The following is a 14,786-nucleotide window of genomic DNA, read 5'->3' on the forward strand; positions in this document are numbered from 1 at the left end:
CATGTGGCAAGGTTGTTTTAAACTAAGGATGGCAGGGCAAAAAATTGATTATTCAACCAGTTTCACGGGAGAAATCACCTTGTGCTGGCCAGTTGACAGCTGGACTGTAAGAATTAGTGCAGAATTTCTGGAAGCTAAGCAGTTAGGCTCAGATCTCGAAATCCGCTCAGCGTCACAATGCCTAACTTTGGGTGCCCAGAAAAATCAATGGAGTGCAAAGGTGACCTACAAAGCCTGAGTTAGGTACGTAGGGTCCCTGAACAATGGGGGTGGGGAGAGACACACCTAAGAACATGATCCACAAAAGCCAGCATGCTAAACTGGGAGCTGCCTAAGCTGGGTAATGCTGATGAGGGGTTGTGTGCTAAGCCCCACTCCAAGTTCAGCTCCTAGGCTGGGGCTGCAGGGAGGTACCTATTTGTACTAGCAGTTCACAGCAGGGAACCAGTCTCCAGGAGTCACTTTAGATGCCTACGTTGTTTCTAGCAAGAATGAGTTAGGCACCTGCCTTGCTTCATGCAAAATGGGCACACGAGTCAAAGGTACATGATGCCATATGGCCTAGCAATTTGAGACACATCATTACTAATGTCTGAGGGCAATCAATATCCGGAAAGATACTGGAACAACTTATTAATCAAATTGTTCAAACATGAAGGATAAAGTGGAAATAGCCAACACGCACTTATCGAGAACGAGTAACACTAAACCAATCTAATTTCCTTCTACAGGCAAGTCTTCTGCTTCCCACAACATTCTCATATGGAAACTACAGAAATATGGTTTAGATTAAATTACTATAAGAGATGTACAACTGGTTGAAAGACCAGATTCAAAGCATTATCAATGGTTCACAATCAAACTGGGAGGAGATATCAAGTGGTACTGGCCACTGTCGGAAGACAGGATACTGGGCTAGCTGGACCTTTGGCCTGACCCAGCATGGCCGTTCTTATGCAAGTAGGATCCATTTTAGGTTCAGTACTACTTGTGGCGGTTCAATACAAGACAGGACACGGCTTTAGGCAAGCAAGCAGGCTGGTCTGCTGATGGGATTTCCCCTGTCAGCTTTTCCACCTCTTTTATTTCTCTCCCCCCTGCGCATCACATACCCCAACCGACCGCAAAAGGCATCAACAAAGGAAATAATATGACTTTGATTAATATTCCTATTTACTAGCCTCTATCTACTACAATCTTTATTCTCAGGCCTTGAGCTTCGGCCGAGGAAGCTTCCCACGGCTGATGTCCTTATTTTGACTTCCCAGATGGTCCATGTTTTCATGGTCCATGTCCTTGGATAGAACAGAGCAATGTGTGCATTGCTCCTACACAACAGTCAGGGTGTGCCCTGACTGTTTCCAGGTGCATGAATGCTACATGAACCCTTCAACTACTATTCTTTGTTTTCATTAACAACTTGGATGATGTAGTGGAGAGTATGCTTACAAAATTAGCAGATGACATCAAGCTGGATGAGGTTGCAAGCACTCTGAAGGCCAGGACTAGAATTCAGAATTACCTTGATAAATTGAAGATTTGCTCTGAAACCAATAAAGACAGGTGAAAAGTACTAAGGAAGAGAAGTGCACAAATTCAAAATTGGCAATGACTGGCTAGACAGCAGTGCTACAGAAAAGGATCTGGAGGTTACAATGGATCACAAACTGAATGAGTCAACAGTGTGATGCTGTAGCAAAAAAGGCAAATGTCCTTCTGGATAACAGAAGTGTCATATGTAACTGTCACGCTCTACTTGGAAATGGTGAGGCCTCTGCTGAAGTATTATGTCCAGGTTTGGTACATAAGATGTGGACTAATTGGAGAGTCCAGAGGACAGTAACAAAAATTACAAAAGGTTTAAAAGACATAACTTATGAGGAAAGGTTAAAAACTGGACGTGTTTGGTTTTGAGAAAAGATTACTGAGGGTGGACCTGATAAGTCTTCAAATATGTAAAAGACTTACTTTTAGGTACTGCACATCAGTTGTTCGTGTTTAATTATTCTGTGCCAATTTAGTACCCATACCACTCCCGCTAAAAGGATCTTCCCAGTCCTTATTTGGTCAAATATGCCTTAACCTAAAAGCACAGCTGCACTGTTTATTCCAGTATTGTGTCTTACTAACACACGTGTAGTTAAGCAGTTTTGGGAGCTTGTATTAATTTTAATTATCAGTGTTACATTACTGAGACCTACAGAAAACAAAAGAAGCCAGAATTTTTTAAAAAGCTACCAAAAAACACCCCAAAAAATTAGCAAGGCTGAGCACAAAAATCTGATTTGGGTTGTTTGTAGCCTCAAAGACTAATACTTGATTAACATACCCAATTTAAATGTTTTACACAGCTGAGCAGTACGCGTTTGGCATGTTATTGCAGCATATGTCACCTAATATCTCTGCAGATAAACTGTGTCTTTCTTCATTTGCCTGATTTCATTATGCTATTTAAGCTGAAAGTCGGTTGAAAACATACTTTTTTATACTTAAAATGGTTGTGAAGCACTTCAACACAATGTGTTGCGAATTTTAAATTGTTCCTTCAGAGAAAATACACAGGCAACAATTCATTTATTAAATTACTAAGTTTAATCATTAGAGAAAGTCAGAATTAAATAGATACATATTATGGAAGTATATATATCCAATTTCCCATTCCTGAAGAAATATGAGCCTCATAAGAACACACAGAATGCAAGTTTGATTCATTGTTCTTGGTTCCATATGGTCTTCAACACTTCTCTGTCAACTGAATGCTATGAAAATTAAACTGCAGACAGTTACCATTTCTACAGTCAACATGCATTTTACAGAGTTACACACATACTTACCAACCTTTCAGTTTACCCCTCCCTCTTACCAATACTTTTACCATCTGTTACAAGTTTTGTACACGTGCTCACAGATTGATGGGCATATTTTAATGTTCTAAAAACAGTTAACTTGGTCCCATTCACTTCACTTCTTCAAAGAACATGAATTTGGGACACTTTTTAATATCAATACCTGAATGATTGTTGGTTCACAGAAGATAGATAAACTCTTAGTATGGCCTCCAAGTAATTGCCACAGTAAAGTAAAAGATCCAATTGTATGTTAAAGGACAGCTATGACAATGGACCAAAAGCTCAACTTAATATCACTTGTGTAGTAATGACAGGTCTAAAGACTCCCAGTATCCTTTCAGAAAAATCCAAATTTGCTGTGTCAAAGGAAAATGCACTTAGCTCTTTATTATTGAAACAATATTCATATTATGCTGTGGGCTATTTAATTGGCAAAAAAAAAATCTCAGAAAGGTGGCATTTCCACCATAGCTCATTATATTAAAGCAATCGTGAAGCATTGTACTTTTTGGTAATATGAAGCACTAGAGCAGGGGTCGGCAACCTTTCGCACGCGGCCCATCAGGGTAATCCGCTGGCAGGTCGCAAGACAGTTTGTTTACGTTGACCATCCTCAGGCACGACCCCCCCCCCCCCCCGCAGCTCCCTGGGGCTGCGGTTCGCAGTTCCCAGCCAATGGGAGCTGCGGGAAGCCATGGCCAGCACATCCCTGCAGCCTGCTCCTTCCCACAGCTCCCATTGGCCAGGAACAGGGAACTGCGGCCCCAGGGAGCTGCCTGCAGATGGTCAACATAAACAAAACGTCTCGCAGCCTGCCAGCAGATTACCAACCCCTGCACTAGAGGATGGGTGTGGCAAAGGGGAGTGTTCAATACCAAATTGGGGGTACTGTGAAGTAGAAGGTTAAATCATTTCTTTTTTAGCAACCCCTGTAAGCTGACCTTACAGAATATTGCAGTCCAAAGGAACCACTTATTAACAAGGTGAGAGATTTGGTGCCACAAACAGCAACTGGATTCACAATTATTTAAAAAATATCAATTAAAAGGAAAGATTTGTGAACTTTACTACATATAGTCACTGATTTCAAAGTAAGGAATCTGTAGTTTTTACACGTGCACATAACGCCCAGTCATGTTTAGGAGTTATAGGCCAACAGATTAATTTTAAAGCCAATATAAAAGTGACCCGCCAGGTTCCCAAAAGAGAAGTCTGAACAGGCACATCACAAGTGAGAAAGTTGAAGTGCGTGTGCTGCCACTTGCAGGCAAGTGAACATTTAGTCTGAATTCCTGAGCATACAATAAGAGTCCCTGGGTGATGTGTCCTGCTAAAACTACAAAGGTTATCACAGCTCTTAAAACCAGTCAGCATGTTTTCTTCTATAACATAAAAAATTAACATGCTATTACAATTGAGAATGAATTCTTAAAACCTATGCAAGATGTTCAATTCTGAAATCAACTTGGTGGAGCTGTATATATCAGCTTATCATATTGTTATTCAGATTGTTGCTCTAATTAGGTAAATTGAGATGACGACAGTTTCAGTTTCTATTAGACTACCTCCATCCGTTGGCTTTCCTTGATCTTTAATGTGCTGTAGTTTTGGAGTTTATTTTTGTAGAGCACCTAAAAATGGTCACAGTATATTTGTGTACACATACAAAATTTTATCTTCTGAAGTTAATTTCATACAAAATACTCGAGACACTCAGGACACTGCACAACCAAAAAACATCCAAACAATTAAGTCACCTGCTTCAAATTTAAGCAGATAAAGCACACTAAGCAATACTGGAGGGGTGGAAGGAGAAAGTAAAGAGGAATATGAGGGAAAGGCAAGAAATATGGAGTAAACTAAAGTCTCTGAGGAAAACATTTGTAGGAGCTCTTTGAAGTGTAGAAAGGGGCTAAAACGGATTTCAGAGTCTAATCCCATGCACAGGGCCTACTACAGCAAATATATGAGAGTGGGGGTATTAAGTCAGGTGATATTACATATTATCTGTAAACAGAAAATTTAAGTCAAGGTTAAATTACTGCTACAGTATTAGGGGCATGAACACCCAATCCCCAATATAAGCGAATATCAAAATCCTGTATCACCAATTCACTCTGGTAAAATGACTTCTCTTGGTAGTAAGTGAATTACTGAAGAAGTGACCGTTGAATCCACATCCATGTGTCCATTAAGCTTCTCAATACTGCCAAAATGACTATCAAAACTTTTAATCCCCATTTCCGTTAATCAGGTGCTTGTAAATGCATAGTACCCCTAGGTGTAGTTAGAATCACTGTATTTTTTTTAACTGTTAAATTCTACAAATTTACTCACTACTGAAGACAGCAACATATATCCTACACAACAAAGACGTATTTACATTTAGGTGATCAAAAGACTCTCTCCTCATGTATTTAAATGGTATGAACACAGTATTTCAAACAGGAACATCAGGTACTTACAGATTAAACTAACCTGTACTGGCAGTGCTGTGGGATTTTTCTTCTCTACCAGTAAGTAGCAAATGCTGAAATTCTGCTGCTAGTTAACAAAAACACAAGTTGTATTAAATCAAGGAGTTTATCCATAATTGAGTTCTCATTTAAAATTTTTTTTTCAAACCTCAATTGGTACAATGTCCCTTTTTAAAAAAAGAAATGGACTAAAGGCAGCTATAAAATTATGGTTAATTTGCCTTTAAATTTGATTCAAACTTTTCTGACTCATGTACCAGACAAGTGTAATATGATAAATACCTCTTGGACAAACCTGAATGTTAAGGGATTACAAGCTGTAGTTGCAAGAGTGACCCTGTTAAAGAGCACTCAGTGAAAATAGATTGGGTACACTTATTATTTTCTCAAATTTCACCTGCTTCACTGAGGCAATAGAGGTGAAGTTGTTTGTGAAATCAGTTTTACTTTGTCTTGGTGTGTGATTCATAAATCAGGGAACAGAGAAATGGATTCCTTTGAGTATATGTGGGCTGTTCTTAGGTATGATGAAAATTCCCACATTCAAAACCAAGAGGTTGAAGTTGGGACTAGTTAACACAGTTCTAGTAGGAACAGCAGATGTGTAATTCAATTTAAAAAGAATTACTCTTGAAATGTGATTAAAATTTATACTGATATAGCAAAAACAAAAAGGAAACCCTGAGGCAACACATACCTCATCTGACCTAACAACTTCCCTGCCACAACGTGTCTTCTCTCTACACACCCTATAAAGGAGGGGAGAGGGAAAAAATCCCATGGCCTCAAAAATCAGATTTCTTAACTTACTATTCTAGGAAGCCTGAAATGATCATCTATTACATCAAACATGAACTTATACAAGAGAATGCTACACTGTCACCAGCTGTTGGTCTTACCTTTTAATTCCTAGTCAAGACAAACCTTGAGATGAGCTCATTACCAGTGTTTTAAGATGAGTTCAGCACCATTTAAAAATGGTACTATTAAAACTAGAGTTTTCTGCTAGGGAGATAGATGGTTGGAGAAATCAAAAGAACTGGTGCACAGACTTGCAGAGAAGTGTGGAGTATCCCAGCATTCAAGATATACCATCCTACTAGATATAATTTGAATTAAGGCTGAATAAAAAGCCTGGATCTTAACAACACTACACTGTGTCTGATGACCTGAATGAAATGTGGATGTTGTAGTGGAAATCCAACTGGTAGTTCACCTTTTCCTCCTTTACTCTCGGGCTTTACGTGGGGACCATCTGGCCAATCAAGGACTGGTCAGGACTCCTGACTGTGGATCCTTCCACGCCTCTTGAGAAAAAAGTTGGGTTGAGAAGTGAGGCGCACAAATTGTAACCACCCTGAGGAGTCTGTTGTATTTCAAGTCTGTGTTGGCCAAGGGATCAAGAAATTGTGGATTAAAAGTCTGGCTCTCTTGCACAGAGGTCCTCAGTATACGTAGGTCACTTGGCCAGCAATGATGTTGCAGTTAAACTGCAGATACACTAGCAGAAACATGATACCAATATTCATTCTAGCTGTGATTATTCTTATCTACTTCCTATTCTGATGGGGTAGAGATCTGCAGAGAGCTGCCATCTGAGCAATGTATTTTTACTGAATCACAACAGTCAGATGATTAAATGTGTTTTGCACAAACACAAAAACTCAACAAGGTCTATTTCCAAAGCAACTATCCTCAGTTCTTTTCCCACTCCTAAACTAATATCTGGACAAGTTTTTATGGCAAACACGAAAATGGACCACCACTACATTTGTGGCAGAAAGAGGCCACTAAACCCACTAACTGCTTTTCTCCAGATTGGCTATCGCAATGGTTCTTAACCTGTGGCCCAATCAGCACAGAGCTGCAGCCCATGTGACATCCTCACGGTCATACAGGTAGTACTGGATGCAGCCCACAATGGTAAATAGGTTGAGAATCACTGGGCTATAGAAAATCCTAGTTACTTTAATGCAGTGGTTCTCAAACTGTGGGTTGGGACCTCAAAGTGGGTCACGACCCCGTTTTTATGGGGTCGCCAGAGCTGGCATTAGACTTGCTGCGGGGTCCAGGGCTGAAGCCGAAGTCAGAGCCCCACCACCCAGGGCTGAAGCCCTCAAGCTTCGGCTTTGCCTCCTCCTCGGCCTGCCCCATCCCCGGACAGCAGGGGTCAAACTTTGGTTTTGGCTCAGGCTTCGGTCCCCCTGCCTGGGGTCATGTAGTAATTTGTCGTCAAAAGGCAGTCATGATGCAATGGAGTTTGAGAAACCCTGCTTTAGTGAAATCATTTTGAAAATAGACACACTGGAATTAAGTATTTTCCACAGCACTTAAGGGACAGCATTTAATACTAATATACAAAGTGTTCTGTATAAGGCAAACATCACAGCATTCTAAAGCATCCAAGAACTTAACGCATGGCATGTACTTTGCCACTCCTATTATTTACCTTGCATGTAACAAGAGATATGCGCAAGTTCACCTGATTTAGCAGTTTAACATTATAGCATTTCTTGTCCATGAAATATAGGTCCTTGTAGCTTTAAATGGAATAATACCTAATGCTTCCATTAGAATGTAGGAAAGTAAGAGTAATATTTTAAAGTGATTCTTAAGAGCCTTTGGGAAAAGACACGGAAGCCAGAAATGGAGCAACTTTGTGACACACAGGGTATCAGTAAGTTCACACTACTTTGAATTAGGGAATTTCTTGTTTACAATTTAAGTTTTTCCTGGCAATATCCTCCTTAGATCCACACTCAAGGGTGTCAGACAAGCTTCACACTAGGAGCAAGATTTTTTTCTTCAGAACTAGATTTGTGTTCAGAGATCTTTTTGAAACACTTAAGATTGGTCAGTTGATCTAGGAGCTGAGGAAAAACTATTAAATTAAATAATGTAAAGCAGTGTGCCATTATGGGTGGTTAGAAGGAAAGCAAAGCCTCTCTACCTTTTATAGGTCATATATCACCACTGAATATTTAAAGCAAATGCAAACTGCTCTCTTGTTGCTTTCAAATTAATACATGGACATCAACTGTGGCACTGAATTAAGATAATATTGGCATGCCTGCTGAAGTCACTGAGACCTATGAACTTCAAATTTTTACTGAAATCTCAAAACGAGAAACTTTTGAAAATCATAGAACTCCCTTAGAGGGAGGCAGGAACAGGGAGAAAGGGAGAAGCGAAGCTTGTGTCTGAAGACCAACTTGAGATTTCCGATACCACTTGAAATGCATTGAATTGAAAATTACAGCAAAGGAAGCTCAAATACACACAACATCCTACAGAATTATTCTGGAGTGCCACTGAGTACATCTTTCGGAAGTAGATAGCAAAGTGATTAGTCTTCCTCCAGATGAAAGTTTCTACTAGGATTCCAAGAAGTATGTTCTCAAATTTACATGAGAATAACTAGTGCAGAAAAGAAAATATCCCTACAGTGATAGGGGAGGAACGAACTACAGTACTTAGTCTCATTTCACAAGATAGATACAAGAGAATCATCAGGTTTTTTTGGCATGGTGAAGAAACATTTAAATTATATTAAGAGCATTAGCACAACAGAAATAGGAAGTGCAAGTAAGTGATTTCTCATGACCATCTTAAACTAGTATCTTCAAACAATGCAAAGGTGAAAACAAATTGATGGTTTGAGTATGACACTGAACATTTAACTGCCACAAGGAATATATGTTTATTGGATATAACCCAAGTGTGGATCAAAGAAGGATACTCATCTTTGTACAAATGTACACTATGGACAAGGGGGAGGGTATACATTAATCTACATTTGAACATTTCTACTACAAAATACACCTGAAGACTTACCAAACCAAATGCAAATATTTGGATGGAAACTATTTAGTGTCAGTCTATTAAATGGTGATATAAGGCAGACTGAATCAATAATGAATATTAAACACTAAATATCTCTGGCTCTTTTCATTAATTGAGTCTTAACAGAATGATTCAGATACCTGTAGCAACACATACAACACACTACTTATTCAATTCTCTTCTGCAAGAAAACTCTTGCCTGTGACCAGTTTATGCAAATAAGGAGACAAGACAGTGAAGTGACCTAATAAGTGCTCTTACAACTTGAATAAATTTAGTATAAAAATGCTAGTTACTGTAGTATTGTCTTGTAGTGTTATAAATGGTAACATCAAACTGACAGAATAAGGAATATAACACAAATTGCTCAACAATTACTTGAATACAGTTAACATTCAGTGCGTAGGTCTCACAAATTTGGGCATTAGTGAGGATTAGAACTAGTTTCTGGAGCTCACCAGGAAGGATCAGAAACCCAGAAGGGGTTCAGAATGTGAGTGTGGGGAAGTTGGGCAGGAGTTCCAAAGGGGGAAAGCAACAGGGCAGAAGGAACACGTTCCACTCTTGTAGGTGACAGTCAATTGTATTAAAGACAATGTGAGCCACAACCAGACTTGTGAAAGCCATACAAGTTAACCATTACTTAAGGAAACGTTAAAGAAATTGAACGGTTTCTATGGTGCATCAAAAACTGTCTTTAAAAACTCATCTGCTGCAGCAATTTCAAATAACCTAGCAAACATTAATTTTTTTAATTTGAAAATTGTAAGAGTCAAACGCTGCCAAGAGGCAGTCAGATTACACAGGAACAAAACCTATTCTCAGGCTGAAATTGTCTAGGTATCAAATGCTTTCGCAAGAAAAAGGCAAAAGGGCAGTCCGCTCAAACAGTAATTTTAAAATTATTTAAGGATAGTAAAGTTCTCATTTTCTAAATAAGAGTACAGTTTTATCTTCAATACTGTTGATATGGTAACGGTAGTTATTAAACATGTTAAGTTACATTGAAAAATCCCTCAAAATTCGCAATGAATGCCATGATTTTAGAATACATGGTGCAATACACCAAACTTTACAATATTATGCCTTTTTAAAAAAGAGGCTGATGAAAAGGAAATCTTTCAAACTGACATTTTTGCAAAATCTACAACTTCAATTTCTCATTCCTTTTTTCTATTTACCAACTCAAATCTGTATTTCTTCTTTGCAGGGCTCTACATTAATATTTACTCTTCTGGTGTAACTTTCATGGTATAACATGTGAAAACAAAAATGTTAAGTATATCACTATATCCTTCCTTTTATGGAAAATTATTATTCAGGGTTCTATAAATACAGCTAATTTTATGCCTCCAGCTCTGACTAATATTCTTATAATTAATACTGTAGGCCTAATAACTAAACGGATTTAAAGTGTTATGATAAAATTTCTGGATTTCAAGTAAGTAGCATTCAATACATTTCCCCAGAAAAGGCAACAGCATCACCCAACAGATGTGTTCCTATAAGCTACATGTAGTTCCATTATTAAATATTACCGTCAAAAAAATAGTGCATGGAATTTGGAAAAAAGGGAAATGGCTGAAGGATAAAGGGAAAAAAGTTGCATCCACATCGATCTTAAATATCCCTTCCCCCCAACCTCTTCAAAAACACCACAGCCAATAAGTATGAATATTAATATAGAGCCCATCTACCAAAAGATTATAAAAATCCTAAATTAAATTAAATTTAGGGGCCTTCACCAAACTTGCTGCAAGTTTGGGGACATAGATATCCAACAGCCATAAAGCTGTGAAAGCCCCCAGAATGAATAAAATAAATCCCACTTGCCTCAGACTGAACAGGGCAACACTGAGACTCTGCCTCAGCCTGTCCTATGGCAGGGCTATAGGAAGAAGAAAAATTTAAATTTTAGAAAAACATAACCCAATTAAGTGAAAGACATGCATTCAAAATTAACAAAATTCCAGTGATCAAGCAAACAAAAGAAGTTACTGCCTTAGCATTTGTTTGTTAATTCCAAACTAAACCTTTTATACTTTCTGACTATTTTTGAGTTGTACGAAGTTCTGACTTTAGATTACTTCATTTGTAGCTTGATGACTGGAACACAACTCTGTTGTCTATGGGTATTTTTCCCATAACTGATGGCATTTATTGTACTAGTTCACAAAAAGTAATGTTAGGTGAAAATCCCATCAGCCACTGAAAAGTTTACCCTCACCTTAATGTCTTCTGTAGTAGCTAGACCAGTACAATTATTAAGATATTTAGTACCAGACAAAAAAAATTTAAAATAGTTTTAGAAATTGCAACACCAGCTGACAGGCTAGTTTGTTACAGTTTCAACTTCTGTCATCAGAAGTCATTATATTGCCCTTCTCACTGTGTAAACTAAACAAGTCTTGCTTTTTTTCTTTTCGTCTTGTGTTCAGAATTCTTTGGTTTCTGCAAAATAATTTCAGATTATATGCTGTACTTTATCCATTAGTTCACAGAAAAAATTAATTACCATTGACTTGAGTGCACTACACAGGTAATTTGCTCTGCAGCTCCATACACTCGAAATGAGTGCATGCACCATGCAAACCACAGAAGCAGTTGAATACTTTCTAGAAGCTTGTGTCCTCCTGTGCATGCACAGAGCAAGGGTTAATTATTCATTTTAATTATCAGATATGCATCCCATCCTCAAACATATTACCAGTATCTTGAATCTATGATCTGAAATAGAGGAGCAATGATTTGCAAAAAGAGTAAAAGCTAGTCATCAGGAAAGTCTTACTAATCATTCACCAAAGGAAAGAGTTAGTTCACTCACAGATTAGAGACCACAGAAATTAGTTACCTTTGTAAAATCTAATTTAAAAGGTAACCTCTGTGCTGAAGGGTGGTTTAACAACTCAAGAAAGAGATGATATCAAGACTCCTGGTTTATAATTTTGGCTCTTTCAATGATTTGCTGAATGATCTTGGGCAAATCACTTATTTTCTGTCTCTAAAATGGTTAGAATATGTCTACATCACAGGAGTACCATGAGGCTATTTTAAAAATGATTTAGATCTTCTAACGAAAAATGCTTAATCTTTTGCACAAGCATTGACTTTCCTCATCTGTTTCTAAACATTTGCCTAAAAATTATTCACTAAGATGTTTTTAGTGCCTACACCAACATTTGGTTATGTAGTTTGCAAGTCAATCAACCAATCTTATTTAATCATAAATTCTCATTTCACTATGAGATATGGCATGCTAATCTTAGGGGAGGGGATTTAAATGGTTAATCCATATAAAAATTACTTTATCTGAAAGCAGCTTGTCTCCTCAGGAAACTCTACTGCAAGTCTGACACTCTGGACATAAATGAAACGGGAGGCCAGTAAGAGACAGCAAATTCTGTAAGAACATTCCCACTGAAAAAGAAGTGACAGCAACTCAAGGTAGCTGCATTACAGGTCTCCTAGTAGAGGAAACAAAACAGGGAGCGTCTACCTGAGCAGATAACTAAACTTTGCCAAGTATATTTGTAAGAGATTTCATCCATTCAGGTCCTGTTAGGAACAAAATAAAGAGATCTAAATGTTTCCAACCTCTAAGTAGCCAAAATAATATTTGTGAGCTATAAAACGATGCTATCACCTAACCAGCCAAACAGTAACTATTTAAGAAATGGGAACTATTTTGGACTAAAGGACAAATAATGACAATTAGTAGAGCAGATCAAGTGAGCAATGCATGCATTAAGGTTCTTGGGTTTTGGGGTTTTTTTTGACTACTCGTCCTTGAAAAGGGGGGGTGGAATGGTGTAGAGCAGAAAATAAAAGTTTTTTAAAAAATGGATTACAGAACTACAGCAGGGGGAAGGAGGAGAGATATCCTTAGAGCATCATAAGAGCTTGAGAAAAAGCTGGAAGTTCCACAGTTTTTACAGGCTCAATACAAATATCAACCTATTGACATGAATGTTTTTAGGTGAGGTATAAAAAAAAGTCAAACGTGTTAGGATAGCTTTAATGTTTGGGTTTTTTTGAATGATCCTTGGGATTAGAAGAAAGGAATACAGAAGACAACCAGCTTCCATCTGGAATACAACAATGGACATATTAAATTATGATTGTAGAGAAATGGAAAAGTGTGGAGGGAGGGAGGGAGGGAGGGAGGGAGGGAAAAAAAGATAACTGAAAAGTCAAGGCCAGTTCATAATGCATTTCCAAGCAAATTACTGAATGAGTCTGCTTATTTATTCTACATGTTAGCTGACAGATGGCCAGCAGGTAAACGGCGTCTAGTGCCTAGAAAAATGCTTCTTTATGACATCTGGAGAGCTATGGATCTTGCTTAAGATTAATACAAGTTTCTGGAGATTTGCCAGATAAATTTCTAAGTTGTTAAACCAAGGCCATATAACTAGAAATTAAGATGCCAAAGAACCTGAGACACTATATAATGAGTTCCATGGGGCCACATACTCTTCTGGAAGACAGCACAATGTTCTGGATATCTTTAATTTTAAAATTTGCAGACTGAAAAGATGGGGCACGAAAGAAAAGCAATGTGAAGTTCCTGGTACAAACCATAGCTGTAAAAAACCAAAGAACTCTCTTCCAAAAATAAGAATAAGTCACAATGCTTAGTGTTAGAAAAAAAAAAAAACAGGAAAACCTACTACACTGATGACCAAACTAGGGTAAAGGCTGCCAGCCTATGCGATGGAAAAACAAGGGAAAAGAGTACCACCACAACACAAGTGGCACAGATAAGATACAACTTATGGCTGAAACTTGTATTTAAAAGTCGATCTGCAAAGGAAAGCAACATTTGCCATTTTCTGCTTCTTGATGTTTAAAAGACCTGGAAGCCCCCCCATCACAAAAAGTGTTCTCCCCATGTTTGTATTTTTCCATTAGAAATTTAGCTCAACACTGGAAGACTAGTCAACTAAAGTAGTAAGATATACGTCGTATCAAGGAAATTAATCTGAGTAAGAAGGTAAGAGACAAATTCAGATTCAAAATTCTGATTTGTTAACTAAGTAATTAAGACACTTGGGAGAAGAGTCTCAAAGGTTCAACACCCAGGCACTTAATGGGCTGAGAAAACTTTCAATCCACAAGTCATCTTGTGTCCAACAACCACCACCACCCAGAGACAATCAGATTTGTAGTTCCTTATATTTATGGTAAAAGCAGAAAACAAAATCCCATTCTTTGCACATCAGAGAGGCAAAACATGGGCCAAAGGCCTATTTTTCCTTTTTGCAGGTCACTTTCAATACAGTAGCAATAAAATCACTCACTGTGTGTCATGCACCTAAGCTTCTAGAAGTTTTCTCCTGAATGGCTCCTGAGGTTCATGCATTGATGCAGTCACACATCCAAGAAAGTTATCTGAAGAAAGAACTAACAGGATGCATCTGGCACTAGGATTTACATCAGCCAGGGGTCACAATTACATCTTGCTAACATGTGAAAGTGCCAATGTCATCTAAGATTTATTGCGGACAAGAAGAAAGGCCTATTAAAGAAACCTGTACCATTTTAAACAAATTATAAACGATAGATGAGATGTACCCTGTAACTTCATTCCTATTAATAATTTTTTTAAAAGTTAGTT

This window comes from Lepidochelys olivacea (assembly GCF_965140295.1).
Source record: "Lepidochelys olivacea isolate rLepOli2 genome assembly, chromosome: 14".
NCBI classification, from domain to species: Eukaryota; Metazoa; Chordata; order Testudines; family Cheloniidae; genus Lepidochelys; species Lepidochelys olivacea.